The sequence below is a fragment of the Platalea leucorodia genome (assembly GCF_965183815.1).
Source record: "Platalea leucorodia genome assembly, chromosome: Z".
Classification (NCBI taxonomy): Eukaryota; Metazoa; Chordata; class Aves; order Pelecaniformes; family Threskiornithidae; genus Platalea; species Platalea leucorodia.
This window is the reverse complement of record NC_138858.1, coordinates 4,515,056-4,528,831: the sequence shown is the minus strand read 5'-3', so window position 1 is coordinate 4,528,831 and position 13,776 is coordinate 4,515,056.

The following is a 13,776-nucleotide window of genomic DNA, read 5'->3' as shown; positions in this document are numbered from 1 at the left end:
CGTGGATAATTCTTAACTCAAAATAGTAATGCAATGTCCATTCACTCAAATATCTTATCTGTTAATAATATACCAGACTATCAGACTACCTTCTGACAAAAAAAAAAAAAAGGGCATAAAAATGTACCAGCTCCTAAAGTTCATGATCCAAATGTCCTCCTTTTACATGTCCAACTTCCAGAGTTCAGGCACTAGACTGCCTTACCTGTGGGTCTTTGCTCTGTTTGCTGCAAATACTAGAAACTAAATTTTCTGGGTGTCACATTATACAGAAAGAGAAAAAAAAAAAGCATATTGTATTAGAAGTGGCAAATAAAAAGTCTGATTAATGCTCAATCTTGATAGCATTAATTACATATACATCTAATCAAGGATAAATATTGTGCTTTTTCTGAACTGAAATTTTAAAAAAATTAAATCCAGCTTCCCTTCTGGAGGAAACGTGCGCTCGCTCTTGCTATGGGCCTGCTCAGAACATGTGTGTGGTGTGTAAAATGCAGAAATCATTTGATTGAATGGTAGCTCTCCCAGTGACAGATCTCTAGAAGAGCTGTTCAGCAGACTCCTGCTATAGCCAGCAAATGAAAACAGGCATCTCCAGAAATGTTTCATTGCTTTTTAAGGTAGACAGACAGGCAAATCAGCCATTGGGTGTGCTTCCCTCTCCCCACTGGCTACAGAAAGCATTTAAATGACTAGCTTAGACTGGAGATCTAGACTCTTTACAACTAAAACTAAATTAGATTAATCCCAGCTTGATTCAAAGCTCACCAAAGACGATGGAGAAACTACTACTAACATTCTTGAACTCTGGTTCTTTACATTATTGAGAGGTGAATAAGGCCTCATTCACTTCTTTTTGGCACCTCTGTAGCTACTTTGACTCCTGCTCAATACCAATAAGGCACCAATAAGGCTCAATACCAATAAGGCACCATGAGTTTACACAATGATGCAGAAGAGCAGATATACATACATATATATGTATATATATAGCCACAGGGAATACATTGCACCCTCCTAAGCCTCCTCCATCGCTGTGTGCAGGGTTCACCTCAGCCTTCCTCTGTCTTTGTAGCCTGGTGGCTGGGCTGAGCTTAGTCCTCTGGTAACGGAACTCCCATGCCCCTGACCTCCAAGCTGGCTTGATGCCCACAGCACAGATTTATCTGTAGAAAGCTTCATCCCCAAGCCACGGGCAGGTTAAGGCATGCAGAGATAGCGTGACTTGCTCAAGACCCCATCATGTGGAAGTGGCAGAGCCAAAGACTACAACACCTAACATGGATTAAACCCAATGTACAGATGACATTGTCACCCATCCAAACCAACTTCCTTCCTTCTTATATCTCTGTTTTAATTTCTTTCCTCTTTAAAAAGCATTTTAGTTGTTATTTGTAGGGAGAGAAACCAAGAAAACAGGATGCTTTCATCTAAAGGTCATCATTTAATTTAAATGTCATCATTTAAAATTTCATCATCACTTAAAAACTCCTGGAAGAAAGGAGAGCTATCAAGTTGGAGAAGCTTTATGGGATGAATGGTGAACACAGAAGAACAGACTGGGAGCATCAATACTGGCCAAATACTCTCTGAATATGTAATGGGAACTAAGATCAGTGACACGTCTACTCAGCTCAAACTATGAGATTCCTTGGCTAAACTGGGATTTAAACATTCATTCATAGAGCTAAAAACTCATGCAATCACAGATTAATTTACGATGGAAGGAACTTCTGGAGGTCCTCTAGTCTAACCCACCACTCAGAGCAAGGCCTACTCTGAAATTGTGACAGGTTGATCAGGGCCTTCTCCAGTGAAGTTCTGAGTATCTCCAAGGATGGAGATTCCACAGTCTTTCCTAGCAGCCTCTTGTAATGTTTGAATAAATGCTCCCAGGAGTCTACTTAATAAATTTGCTTTGAAATTCTGCAAAACTCTAGCTATTTGTCTCAGGACAGATTTTCTTTCCTCTCTATCTATCTATGTAGTGCTGCCAAAAATTAATCAACAGTGAAAAAAATCATACGAGAAATAATTTTCTAAGTGACCCAGAAAATCTAATGAGTTTTGAGGTCTAGGACCACAAGCAATTTGCTTTCCCCCCTAACTGAAACCATTTTTTTTCACATAATAAAAAGCCCTGCAGGTGGATTTCATTTACCTAACTAATAATACCTCTCCTTCTGTTCTAAGCCTTAAGAGATGTCAAAAGCTTAGATGAAAAGCAGTAGGAGCCATGCCACTTTTGCTGAGCTCAAAATGTTTTGCAAGAAACAACATTCCTGGTTTTCATGTGATGTTTATTCCAGAACATAGGACACTAAAAGCACGGATTACTCCAACACATAACAGCAGTATTTTGGGGTTTCATCATAAAGAATACAAACTTCTTGCAAAATAGATCTATTGAGGTGTGAAGGGGATAGATATCCACAATACTTTGAATCTGCTCTTTGAAACTGAAGTTTTTATTATTAGCTGTCTAACTGGAAAGTATACCAATTTCAGCTGCAAGTCTAGGAAGCTGCCCATGCTAAGAAAATTCCACCGCCTGTAGTCTTATTTCCAAAAATTAGATATCCATTGAACTGGAGGGTCTTATTGTGTATAGGGTTGTCTTTACATCAATAAGTGCAAACACAGACATCCATTAAAACTGAATGACACTTGCTTTTCTTTACAGAAGAGAGTGTTGCACTCTGGAAATGTCATAAACTTCATGACCCAAGCAAGGAAAGAATATTAGAATGATATTAGAAATAAGAATAAGCCCCTTACTAGGATACTGAAAAATATATCAGAATTGAAATATTAAAAGTAATAAAATTTTAAAATTAACTGTAAAATAAATAGGATTTTAAAATAAGAAATTGCTTTAAAAGAAGAGATAACAATTAATAGTTTGGGAAATACAAAACACCAAATGCTTGCCAGGATCACATGGAACATACAGTCCCTCCAACAAAGACGATCACACACAATTTTTACACATGAAATCACTTATGGGATATTGACAGAAGCAGGAGCAAAACAGAACTGATAACTGAGCACATAGTTCTCACGTTGCCAGTAAAAACAGGCCAACAGCTATTTCTTTCTCAGATCTCGAGTCAGGATATATATAATCGAGTTCACAAATTGGGACTGTTGATTTGCCCAGTGTTATAGGTCCAAAAAGAGGCATTTTGCTAAAAGCACACAAGTAGCTAAGAATGCAGAAATACTGTCAATGTTTAAACTTGTCACACAGAAAGATGCTCTTCTAACTTAGCATTAAAGGGCAAAAAGTGAGATCTCACCTCAGAGGTTGTACTTCTCTCTCTGTTCTTGAAAAAGAGAGCTAAAAGCTCCTCAGTGGGTCTACATCCTTGCTGGTAAGACCCAGAGAGACCCGCTGAGATTTTTAGTAAGCTATTTTTCTTGTACTAATTAAAGCTAATTTTCCTAACAGAGACTGTATTGACAGTTACAAGCAATAAATTTAAATATTTTACAACAATCCTTTTCACATCTTAATATGCAAATAGTAAGAATCACACTCTTGAGAGTTTTGTTAGGCAAATGCATTCTCATTCTTTGGGGAATCATTGGAAAGTTGATAAATGAATGCTAAGGGTTATAACTGATGATGATGAGCAAATGCAATAAAAAGTAATTTTCTTGGTCTATGACTCTGAGTCCCATTAGAACAATTTACCTGACCTGCAACACCGCCTCTGGCACCCTCTTTCCCAGTGATGAACTACTGATTACATCTATATTCTGTCACTTTCAGAATAAAGCCTCCCACATTCCAATTTGAAAATATACCTTTTAAGGAAAAGCTGGCCTGAAAAGGAGCTAGAGGTAAAATTAGCAAGTTGACATTCGCAGAATTCAAAAAAAAAGGTGTTATTCTAATTAAATCCTATACCTATACTGTCTATGATACCAAAGCTGTACTGATCCAATTGTCAAAGTTCAAGACAGTTAGACTTGAGCTTTAAAAGCTATCTGGCAACTTTGCAACAACTTAAGGTTGTCCCTTCCTTCATGCACGGCTCCCCAGGTATCATCCAGAGTACATCATGTCTATGGGTCAGAGAATGAACAGCTGAACTATTTAATGAGATAGACTGGTTTCCATTTTTCCAAGTTTCCTTTCCCATGTAAATCCTGGAGGTCAGAGTTTCCTGGCTGCATCTCCTTCATCACATTCAGTGCAGTCGGTGATAGATCTGTAAATATCACACAACATTTTACTGAAAATTCCCTGGATCTTGGGCAACTTAGTATTTTCAAAGTGCTTCCATATCCTTTGAGAGAAGATGCTATATAAATGCAAATACTGACTACTCCTGTTTTCTCACTTTCCCTGATAGGAAAACACTGCTGTTTTTACTTTAGAAATACACACTTGTGCCTGAAATATGAAATGGACTTCTAAAAATAAGTTAATATTACCGTAAATAGAACAACAGCCAAGAATAAAATCACTCTGCAAAAGCAGATATTTTCTTTGCACAACCTATAGGAATTTAGGCCTGGAGGAAACCAGCGCTGGTGGTCAAAAATACCTGTAGTCTTTAAATACCTTAGTCAAAAATAGTTGCAGTCTTTCAAAACCACGATGCATTCAGATATTCATGTGCTTTAGAAATCTTAGAATTATTCTAGAAACAGGTTTAGGTGCTTCTGTACATTGATCCTAAACCAAGCTGATTTTGGCCCTATCCATTACAGAATTTGGGTAATTTTTGAGCTAAAATCAAGTTGTTTGGTTACTGTTAATTTAAAATAGTACATCTAATTACTCCATCAAATACCTCATTCTGATACATCTGTGAAAAAGTCTTTTGAGAAGGTAGTTATGTGCATAAGCACCCTGGCCTTCTGCCTAGAGGCAGGGTGAAAAGCAGTGCTGAGCGCAGGGCTGAATGGGTGGCTGGAGAGTCATTTAGTTTTTCAAAGCAAAGCCCTCGTAGGACATGGGTGTTGCATCATGCCTCTGTAGAACAATTAATTGCAACTACTGCAGCCTGTGTTTGTGGTTTCTGCATTCCTGCAGGAATACCGAAGCATTCTTGTTTGCCCATGAAACAAGCACAAAATGAAAACAAGCTGCATTTTCTCTATTGGAATTTATCTGGGAAGTCCTGGTCCATCATTTTTTGAAGTCTTGGCTTTTGTCTTTTTCTCTTTTTCTGTTTTCCGTGATGTTTCAGCACTCTTAAAAACCTTGCATGTAATTAGAGCGTGTAATGTCAGAGAGGTGCAGTGCTGCTAGCAGCCTCCCCTGGATGTGATGGAAAGATTCATTACTGCAATCATTCAGCATACGGGTGGATAGTGGATACCAGATCCTCGATAAAAGATTTACTTGGAAACAGGAAATAAGATCTTAAATCTCTTTCTTCAAGGGCAGAGACAATGTCACATTTGTAGGGTCAGATGCTAAGACACAGGTTCCTTTCTTCTCCCATTCCTATCCACACACTGCATCATTTGCACTGCTCTTTAGTTGAACAGGGTCCCGTACGACCTGCAGCCTCAGCAAAAGCCCTGATCACTCATCCCTAAAACTCATGCCCGTGCTCAAATGACTATTTGTTCGATTAACTTGGCAGCATCTGCACAATGCTCAAATACTATTTAGGTAGCACAGAAAAAAACACCCTGCAACCCCAGAGAAGTCAAGTTAAGGCAAATCCTGTCTGAGTCAGATTTAACAGGACTTAATTTGACTTCTGATTTCTTTACACTTCATCACACAGTCAGTTTCCACTATGATCCCTCTTTATTTCCTACTTCTTTAATTCCAACACCATTCTCTTAACATATGAAACTATTATTAGAGTTAGTTAAATACTCCAAGATTTTTTGGCAACTACGTTCAGTGCAGGTGTTAACAGCTTGCGAACACATCTAAAGGAAGCAATCTAAAGCGCCCATGAAGTTCAGCAGCTAATTGCAAGTGATCGTTAGCTTGCAATCCCCCCTCCCATAACACACATGCATCTTACAGATATGCTATGCCCTGTCTCTGAACTCTCGTTTTCTTCCATACAAATGTATTTTACTTAAAAAAAAAAAAAAAAAAAATCACCATTTGAAAACTAATTATTTTGTGTTTGGAGTTGATTCACAATTTTTAACAAAGCTTTTAGATTAACGCAGATCACTATGGAGCTAGATTTCCTGTAAAGGTTTGTACAAATGTATCAGAAATGTGCTGTAGAGAGAACAGCACATACCATCTGCAACAAATCCAGCCAGACCAGGAGAGCAGCAGCTACCAGACGTTCTCCAACCAAATTGCCCCTTATTTTACTGTGATTACTTATTTACCTTCTACACGTGCTGTGGCTGCCCGCCTGTCATGCCAGATTGCCCCTTTCTCTGTTTCTCCTCCAGTGCCACTCATGGACTCCTGCTTCTTTCGCTCTTTGAATCGCGGGCTGTCCCCCTCTTTCACCTCCCCGAAGCGTCAAGCCAGATCCTGCCTTCACCTCTGCATCACAGGCAGCTTCCACCAATGCTGGGTTTCAGTTTCCTCCTGATGTCAAATTTCAGCCCAGCCCACGAAACCCACCCCCTGCCTTGGCTCTTTCATCATGAGCTGGAAAGCCCTCCTATGCTCAAGTCTTCGTAAGGGATGTTTGCAGGGAAGCAGCAGTTTTACTCTCTCTGTACTTTATGTCCTATTTCTTTTGCAGCTTTTCTCTCTTATGTGACAAGAAACAGCTGTTTGTGTTGGGGGAAGTCTCTTTCTTGAGCTAAATCCTTGCCTTTGCTGGAAACAGCTCTTTTAGTTGCTCTAGTGGCACTGAAATCCCCTGGAGTCAATAAAACTTCTCTAAGGAGCATTGCTACTATCAAGCTTTATTTTTGTGTCTAAAAGAAGCATTTAGACTGTGAAGAAGTTTACTTCTCTTAAAATATGAACAAGATTCTAAATCTAAAATTCTAAATCAATGCAACTTTTTATACATATGACTGGGGCAGAATACTTCTTTCCTGCATAATTTTGAGTTAAACGCTGTATCTGCAGGTTAATCCTGCAAGCTGTCTCATGAGTAACTTGACTCAAACACTGACCTGTTTGGGACCCCTCACATGAGTCTACTGGTAACACAAAATAGGTGAAAAATTGCAGGTTCTGGGCTATTGGATTCATCACTAATTGAGGCCAAGACTGCCTGCTACTTTATGTTTAACACACAGCAGAAAGCAGCTTTCTGCTCCAGGTGGATCTCCAGTAAGACTGAACAATAACAACAGATTGCTGATGACATCTAGAGCAATGTCCCTGCCTTTTCAACTTTCCATCACATTCTACACCTCAAATCAGGTTTGAAGTTTTAAATGTGCGAGCTTGGTTGGATACACGCACGTAGATAAGATAACAGGCAAGAAGTTACATCACAGGACTTTTCCATTCCTGGTACAATTTGCGATCTCTGTAATTCTGTCATAACTTATCAGTTTATTTGTCATTCCCACTTAGAAAGTGCTTTTCCCAAGCTCTGGGCAACTCATTTTGTTGAAAACACACCACCGCTAAATCTGGACTCTAACACAGTGAAGTTAATGACTGTATCATACTCCAACTTTCCCATTGGTAGACTAGAATTCCCAAAGCGGACACATTTGCAGGATTGCCTGGGAAAAAAGGGAATAGGAGGGATAAAATGTTTCTCTGCCACCCAAGTATGCACTTGATGGAGAAGAGTTGGTGGTCATAAGGAGCTCCCAGCAGCCTCAGCCCCACAACAAACTCACCTCAGAGCCCTACAGTTTATGGGAATGTTTCTCAAAATTTCTCATGAAAGAGTTCGTTTTTTATCAGAATTGTGAAGGTTTTCTGTATATGTTTCTCCCTGTGCTTTTACTCCTTACTGTGTTTACACTTATAGAAATATGACTTCATCCTTTATTTACCACCATCACCACCAGCAGATAACAGTGGGCCAGCAGGAGATGGACAGAAGAGATTGTAAACTCCTCAAGGTGACATTTCTGAAATTTTCAGAATTCTGTTTCCTCCCACACAAAAGCCAGTAAAAAGGAAAGGGAGAACGACATTTTCATCAGATCCCGAGGATCAAGCAGAAATGGCAAGCCCAGACTGAGTATCTCAAAAGTGATTATTCACAGAGAGATATCCCTCAAAGAAGCAAAGCAGATTAAGAGACATGAATGTTAAAAATGCTGTAAAGGTGCATGCACAGGATACAGAAAAGATCTGGTGCTTATGAGCAGGGACACGATGAGGTCACACTGCTTCCAAGGGATATTGTTATCATCACAGCAGTGTCCACCATTACCATTAGAAAACCTTGCTACCTTCTTTTGCCCTGGTTGTGGAGTAGTACCCTGACCACAGAGAAAAACATTGAAATATAAAACACAATAGAATTAAAAACTCAGCAGATGGAGAGGGCTAATAGAGCATGCACTTGCTGGGGAAGCAGGATGATGCTGCCATTTTGCTCTTAATGTCACAAATGATATTCCCATAAATGTTGCCAACTCTACTCCGCTCAACATTTGTGAAATAAGAGAATGTATTTTGTCTAGAACACAAGAATGGTGATGATGCCCAGTTCATTCAACCAGGATGTACAGGTGTCGAAAACAGCACTGCAGCAGGGCAGATAAACAATCTGATGAATGCTCTGCGTGTTACTGCCAAGGCGCATCAGGTGATGCTCACAAGTTACTGCCTGGAAGCACAGCTCAGACTCCACTTTATAAAGAATCCGCAATATTTATTTTGCGTCTACCCTGCGTGAGTTTGAGTTAGTTTGCATTACTTTCCATTTTCAGCTTCTGGGGGCAACAGGCAAGAAGGAGATAAGAAGGCAAGGCAGGACAAGGCAAGGCAGGACAAGGCAAGGCAGGACAAGGCAAGGCAGGACAAGGCAAGGCAGGACAAGGCAAGGCAGAAGAGAGACAGAGGCACTGCTAGTTTTAGGAACATAGTGAACAGCCCAGTATTTCAGCTCTGTTACTTACAGCTGTAGTCCAACCACACTGCAAAGCTGGCAGATTACAGCCTTGCCCAAGTGTCCATCCACAACTTCCTTTCAGCCACGCTGGCAAACACAGCTTGAGGTTGCTAACTGTTTGGACACCATGATGCAGAAAGCCTGAGGTGTAGAAATACCCTCAGTGGTATATGTACAGGGAACTTCGTAAGGGGTTAATTTTGCTCTAAGGGATTTTGTGCAGATAGAAATCATAGAGGTCAAAAGCCTAATAGGATTTTTAAAAAGGATTGGACAACGCAAATATCCACAGTTACATTAGAGATAATAGGTCTAGAGATATTAATGCTATGTTTTAGGAGACATAAAACCCCCTCCAGCTTCAGAATAGAAGCCAGCCATTAAACTGCTTATGATGACAAGACAAACATCCCTGCATGGGCTTCTTATTTCAAAACTGCCAAGTGCCAGAGATTTATGCCTGTTTTCCTCAAAAGCCACAAGGAACAGCCTCACTCAAAAGCTGCATTGTATGCTGATCCAATACTGAAAGATGATACTGAAACAAATATAACTACTTCTACTTTTTGCTATAATCGCTGATTACACAGGTATCTGAAGCATTTCACTGGATTCCACACAAATGAAGGCCCTGGAGATGTGAAGCTCTCTGTGTAGTCCTAGACATGCCTGGCCAAGCACAGGAGAGCAGGATGATAGGATCTCAGGTTTTGCTAACACTTCTGCAGCATCATGCCCTGAAGAGCGCACTGAGAAAGTTAAACAATAAATAATAAATTCTGAAATGCAATACTTTCCATGCAGTCACCTCCAAGGCTAGGAACGAAGCCCTGAGACGAAGCCAACTGCACTTCAGCATTACTGCAGGGGCACAAAAATTGGCTGAGGACCAGCTCTCTTTTTCTTTGGAGCCGCTACTGCTTCAAGATGGGGAGAGATGCCTTCTCCTGGAATTCCAGCATCCTGAAGTCTCCATTAAGGCCATTGAAATCCAGGCCTCCATAACCTCTTCTACATTATAAAGGTGGTTCAGACAATTAGTGAGGTAATTTTTCATACCTCTTCTCTGTTTCTTCTGGGGTTCTCTCTGATTTGGAACCTCATCTAATAGGTAGTTTTGATGATGGAAGGAGCACTCTATTCCTAGGCACAAACAAAATAGTTGAATATAAATTATAACGGTTATAATTAATTTGCCAGAGAAGACAAGAGAAGGAAAATTCACAGTCAAAGCTGGAATATTATTGCACCATATGCTTTCCAACAGCCACGCACAACAGGGTCCCTCCGCAATCCTTGCTTTACTGCACCCTCTTGCATTTCCACCTGGAAAGACATATGGCAGTGCCTAAGAGAGAAGTTCTTTCTTTTTCTTTTTTCTGATCTTAATGTAATTTCCCAGCTTTAAAGGAACATTTGATTATGAAACACACTCAGGCCAAGAATTAAAAAAAGCTCTTCTAACAATCCTATCATCACTCAGATAAGCAGAAATATTTAACAGTGGTGTTATTATAGAGGTAATGCTTTTCACCTCTCCACAGAGAGTTATCTTGGATCACTTTTGCATGAAGAGGGCTATATTGAGTCACCTTTTTAAAAAATAAAAGTGCATAAAGTTGATTATTACAAGCCTCACCATAGTTGTGGTATGAGAGGAAGGTGGTGAAACTCTGGATTTGCTTCATCAGCATGGATTAATATGGTTATTGCGGAGGGTTGTTCCACAGCCAGCCCCCTTTCGTGAGGGTGCCCTGCCTCCAGTCATCTCACACTGCACCTTAGCCCTGTGATATCCATTGCCTCAAAGGGGCACAGCTGCCTTGGCGGGCTGTAGCCAGAGGGAAAGTTTGAATGCCCCAGGCAGCTGATCCAACTGGGCTTTGAAGTGTCAGCTCCTCCATCCCAGACTTGGAAGTGGTCACGGTGGTTTTACCAGTGAAGGAACCTGGCTGCTGGGTCTGGCTAAAGCTGGGAGCTTTCAGTCTTAATCTGTTCGCTTCCTGAGTAATAAAGATGCAGAGATTCCTTAGAGACTTCAAACCCTGTACACATGGGTTCACCAAGACTGCTCGTTCCTGATGGAGCTCCTTGAAATTGTGTTTACTTCCACATGGCTTTGCTCAGGGCAGCCTTACTGCATTGCCACTTGGCCTACGCTATTCTTTTCAATCAATTACAAAACACACCCTGCTCCCAGATAAACAGATGTGACAGATAAAGAGATAAACAAATTTTCAGTGCTATTTGGCAGATGTTACCAATGTAGCAAAGTTACCAGAAATCTGAGTGGTAGCCCTTATTTAATTCACTGGAGAAAATCTGCCTGCATTCTTCCTGGAGCAGAAAAACACTTCATTCCTTGTACTTTCCCTTCCTTTTCATTCTGTTTTACAACCAGAATTGAATGAACACTACAACTGAACTTTCTTGAATCACTGAGAAAACATAACTACTTCTACAACCATATCACCATATTTAATATTATAATATAATTTTAAATAATCATACTTAATTATAAGAAGTGTTGTAATAATAAATTATGATAAATTAAGGAAGCATTATTGATTTCATTCACAAGCAGGGACCTCCTGGCAAAGAGATTATGTCATTTTTCAGCAATGTCTTTCATTCATTTCCCAAACCAAGTCAGGTGCCTTATTTATGAGACCAACCTTCAACTCTAAACGAGCTTGGTTCACTTATGCTCTTGTTCGTTTGGTATATGCAGACAAGCAAGTGTGTTTCAGTAGCACAAATGATCACACAACCCCTTTCACATTTATGCATACTGGTCTTTGCAAAATGATAATTTTTACAGCTTGGGTTTTCAAAAACAGTCGTTTTGGGCCAAACTGTTTCAAACCAATGACAACAGCAACCTCACAGATTTAAGGAGAAAAGAATAAAGGCAAGACAGAGACAGTACTTTTGAAAATCATATGCGCTGCTTTTATGTGTTACTATCAATACCAGATATTCTTGCAAACCATCCAGTGAAGGAGCAGAAATAATATCACGCGGCATATTCTACTAGTCATTCAGTCACAAGAAATCACAGGCAAACAAAAAGCTGAAATGCCTGCCTGAAGTGCCTGTTTCTCCTAATTGCTAAGTAAGGCCTCCAATGTAGATATCTCTGTTAAATGCCTAATATTTTGAGAGATGGACCCAGGCATGTCTGAAGTGCAGGCAAAATCTGGAGAGATCGCTTTACTATAGCCAATGCATAATATAAAAAAAATAGCAAAAGAACTCATCAGCTTTCTGATTAATAGTTTTAAAGGAATTGCATGCTATTAGGAAAAAGCCTATGAGGAAAAGAAAAGTTAAAGGTATACTTAATATATAAATATATACCCTTGATTATTTGTTTCACAATGAAATTCAGTGGGACAGTCAAGGGTTCAAACCCACAGGCAGCTTGAGATGAGAGGTTACAAAGTTAAAAAACCTATGGCAACAGATTAAGGAAACTTTCAGATTTAAAAGCAGTGCTACCCTGGAAAATCCCAAAAGCTGGTAGTGAAATTATTCACTGCCTTTCAAAGATTATTATACTATACAGCTTCAGCTTACAACTAGGAGGATTTTCTTTCCACAGACCTGAAAATCAATACAAATTTTAGACTTTTTCTACTCTTTACAAGGTTTACTGGCATCAGTTTCACAGATTTTCTAACACTGTATTGGTCAGGTACCCTTTTGCTGCCATAAGCGCATCCATCACAGGCTTTTATTCATATTGAAAAATTGTAAAGCAGAAGATTCACAGTGGTATTTTGAGGCAAATAGTCCATGGCTTGCCTGATGAAAAATTTGCAGGACTGGTCCCTATTAGTGATCCAAAAATTATGTGAATCATCAGTTGTAAAGAAACAGTTGCCTCATCAGGCATCTTATATGAGTGAAAGATTTTGTTGTCGAGTGGCTTAGTAATAAAATTGCATTTTTTTTCTTCTCATGCATCGTTACTAGAAATTGGATCCAAACCGTTAATCTACTGAAGCATGCATAAACCTGCTGTCTTCAGAGGATCCCCTCAGGTAGGTTTAGAGAAGCGCGGTTGGTAAATAAAACAAATAGGCTACAGATTGATCTCAGTTAGCTGCAGTGTCTTAACAGTACCAATACTGCAAATGAGAAAATATTTTAGTCAATACATTTGAACAACACACAAACAAGATTATAGATTTACAGAACAAGCTAAGCTGTTGGCTAAGGTGGTGCCATTCTTATCGAGGCAGGGTTCAAATTTGAACTGTTCTGGGTAAAAATCTACATACAAGCAGGCGAAGACAGACTTGAGCTCTTCAGATGCGCTTGAAACTCTCAAGATCTGAGGCAAGAGCAGCGTGGAAGCTATACAGTAATGATAATGGAATGCAACCCCCGAGTTAACAAACATTATTAGCTCAAAACCAGACCAAAAAGGCTATCTGGCTTTCAGGTCAGAGCTGCCTTCTGCTCGGCTAACCTGGATGATAGCCAGCGAAGGTCCCGCCTGTCTACACAAGTCCATGTACAAATAACCTTTGATAGCACCCATCCTCCAAACCACTGAATGTTATCAAAATTAATTTGTATAGACGATGGGAACATAAAGCCTTGGAAAACCAAGTACTCCATGCACTACAAAGCAAGCCAGATCTATCTGAACTGAAGAGAAAGCAGCGTCTAGACCAAAGTGCATCAGGCACTACATGGGAAAAACCTATGCATGTGTATGAAAAAGAGCAGATCCAGAGCAAAACAGGGCCAGTGGCAATGGATTAAAAACTCT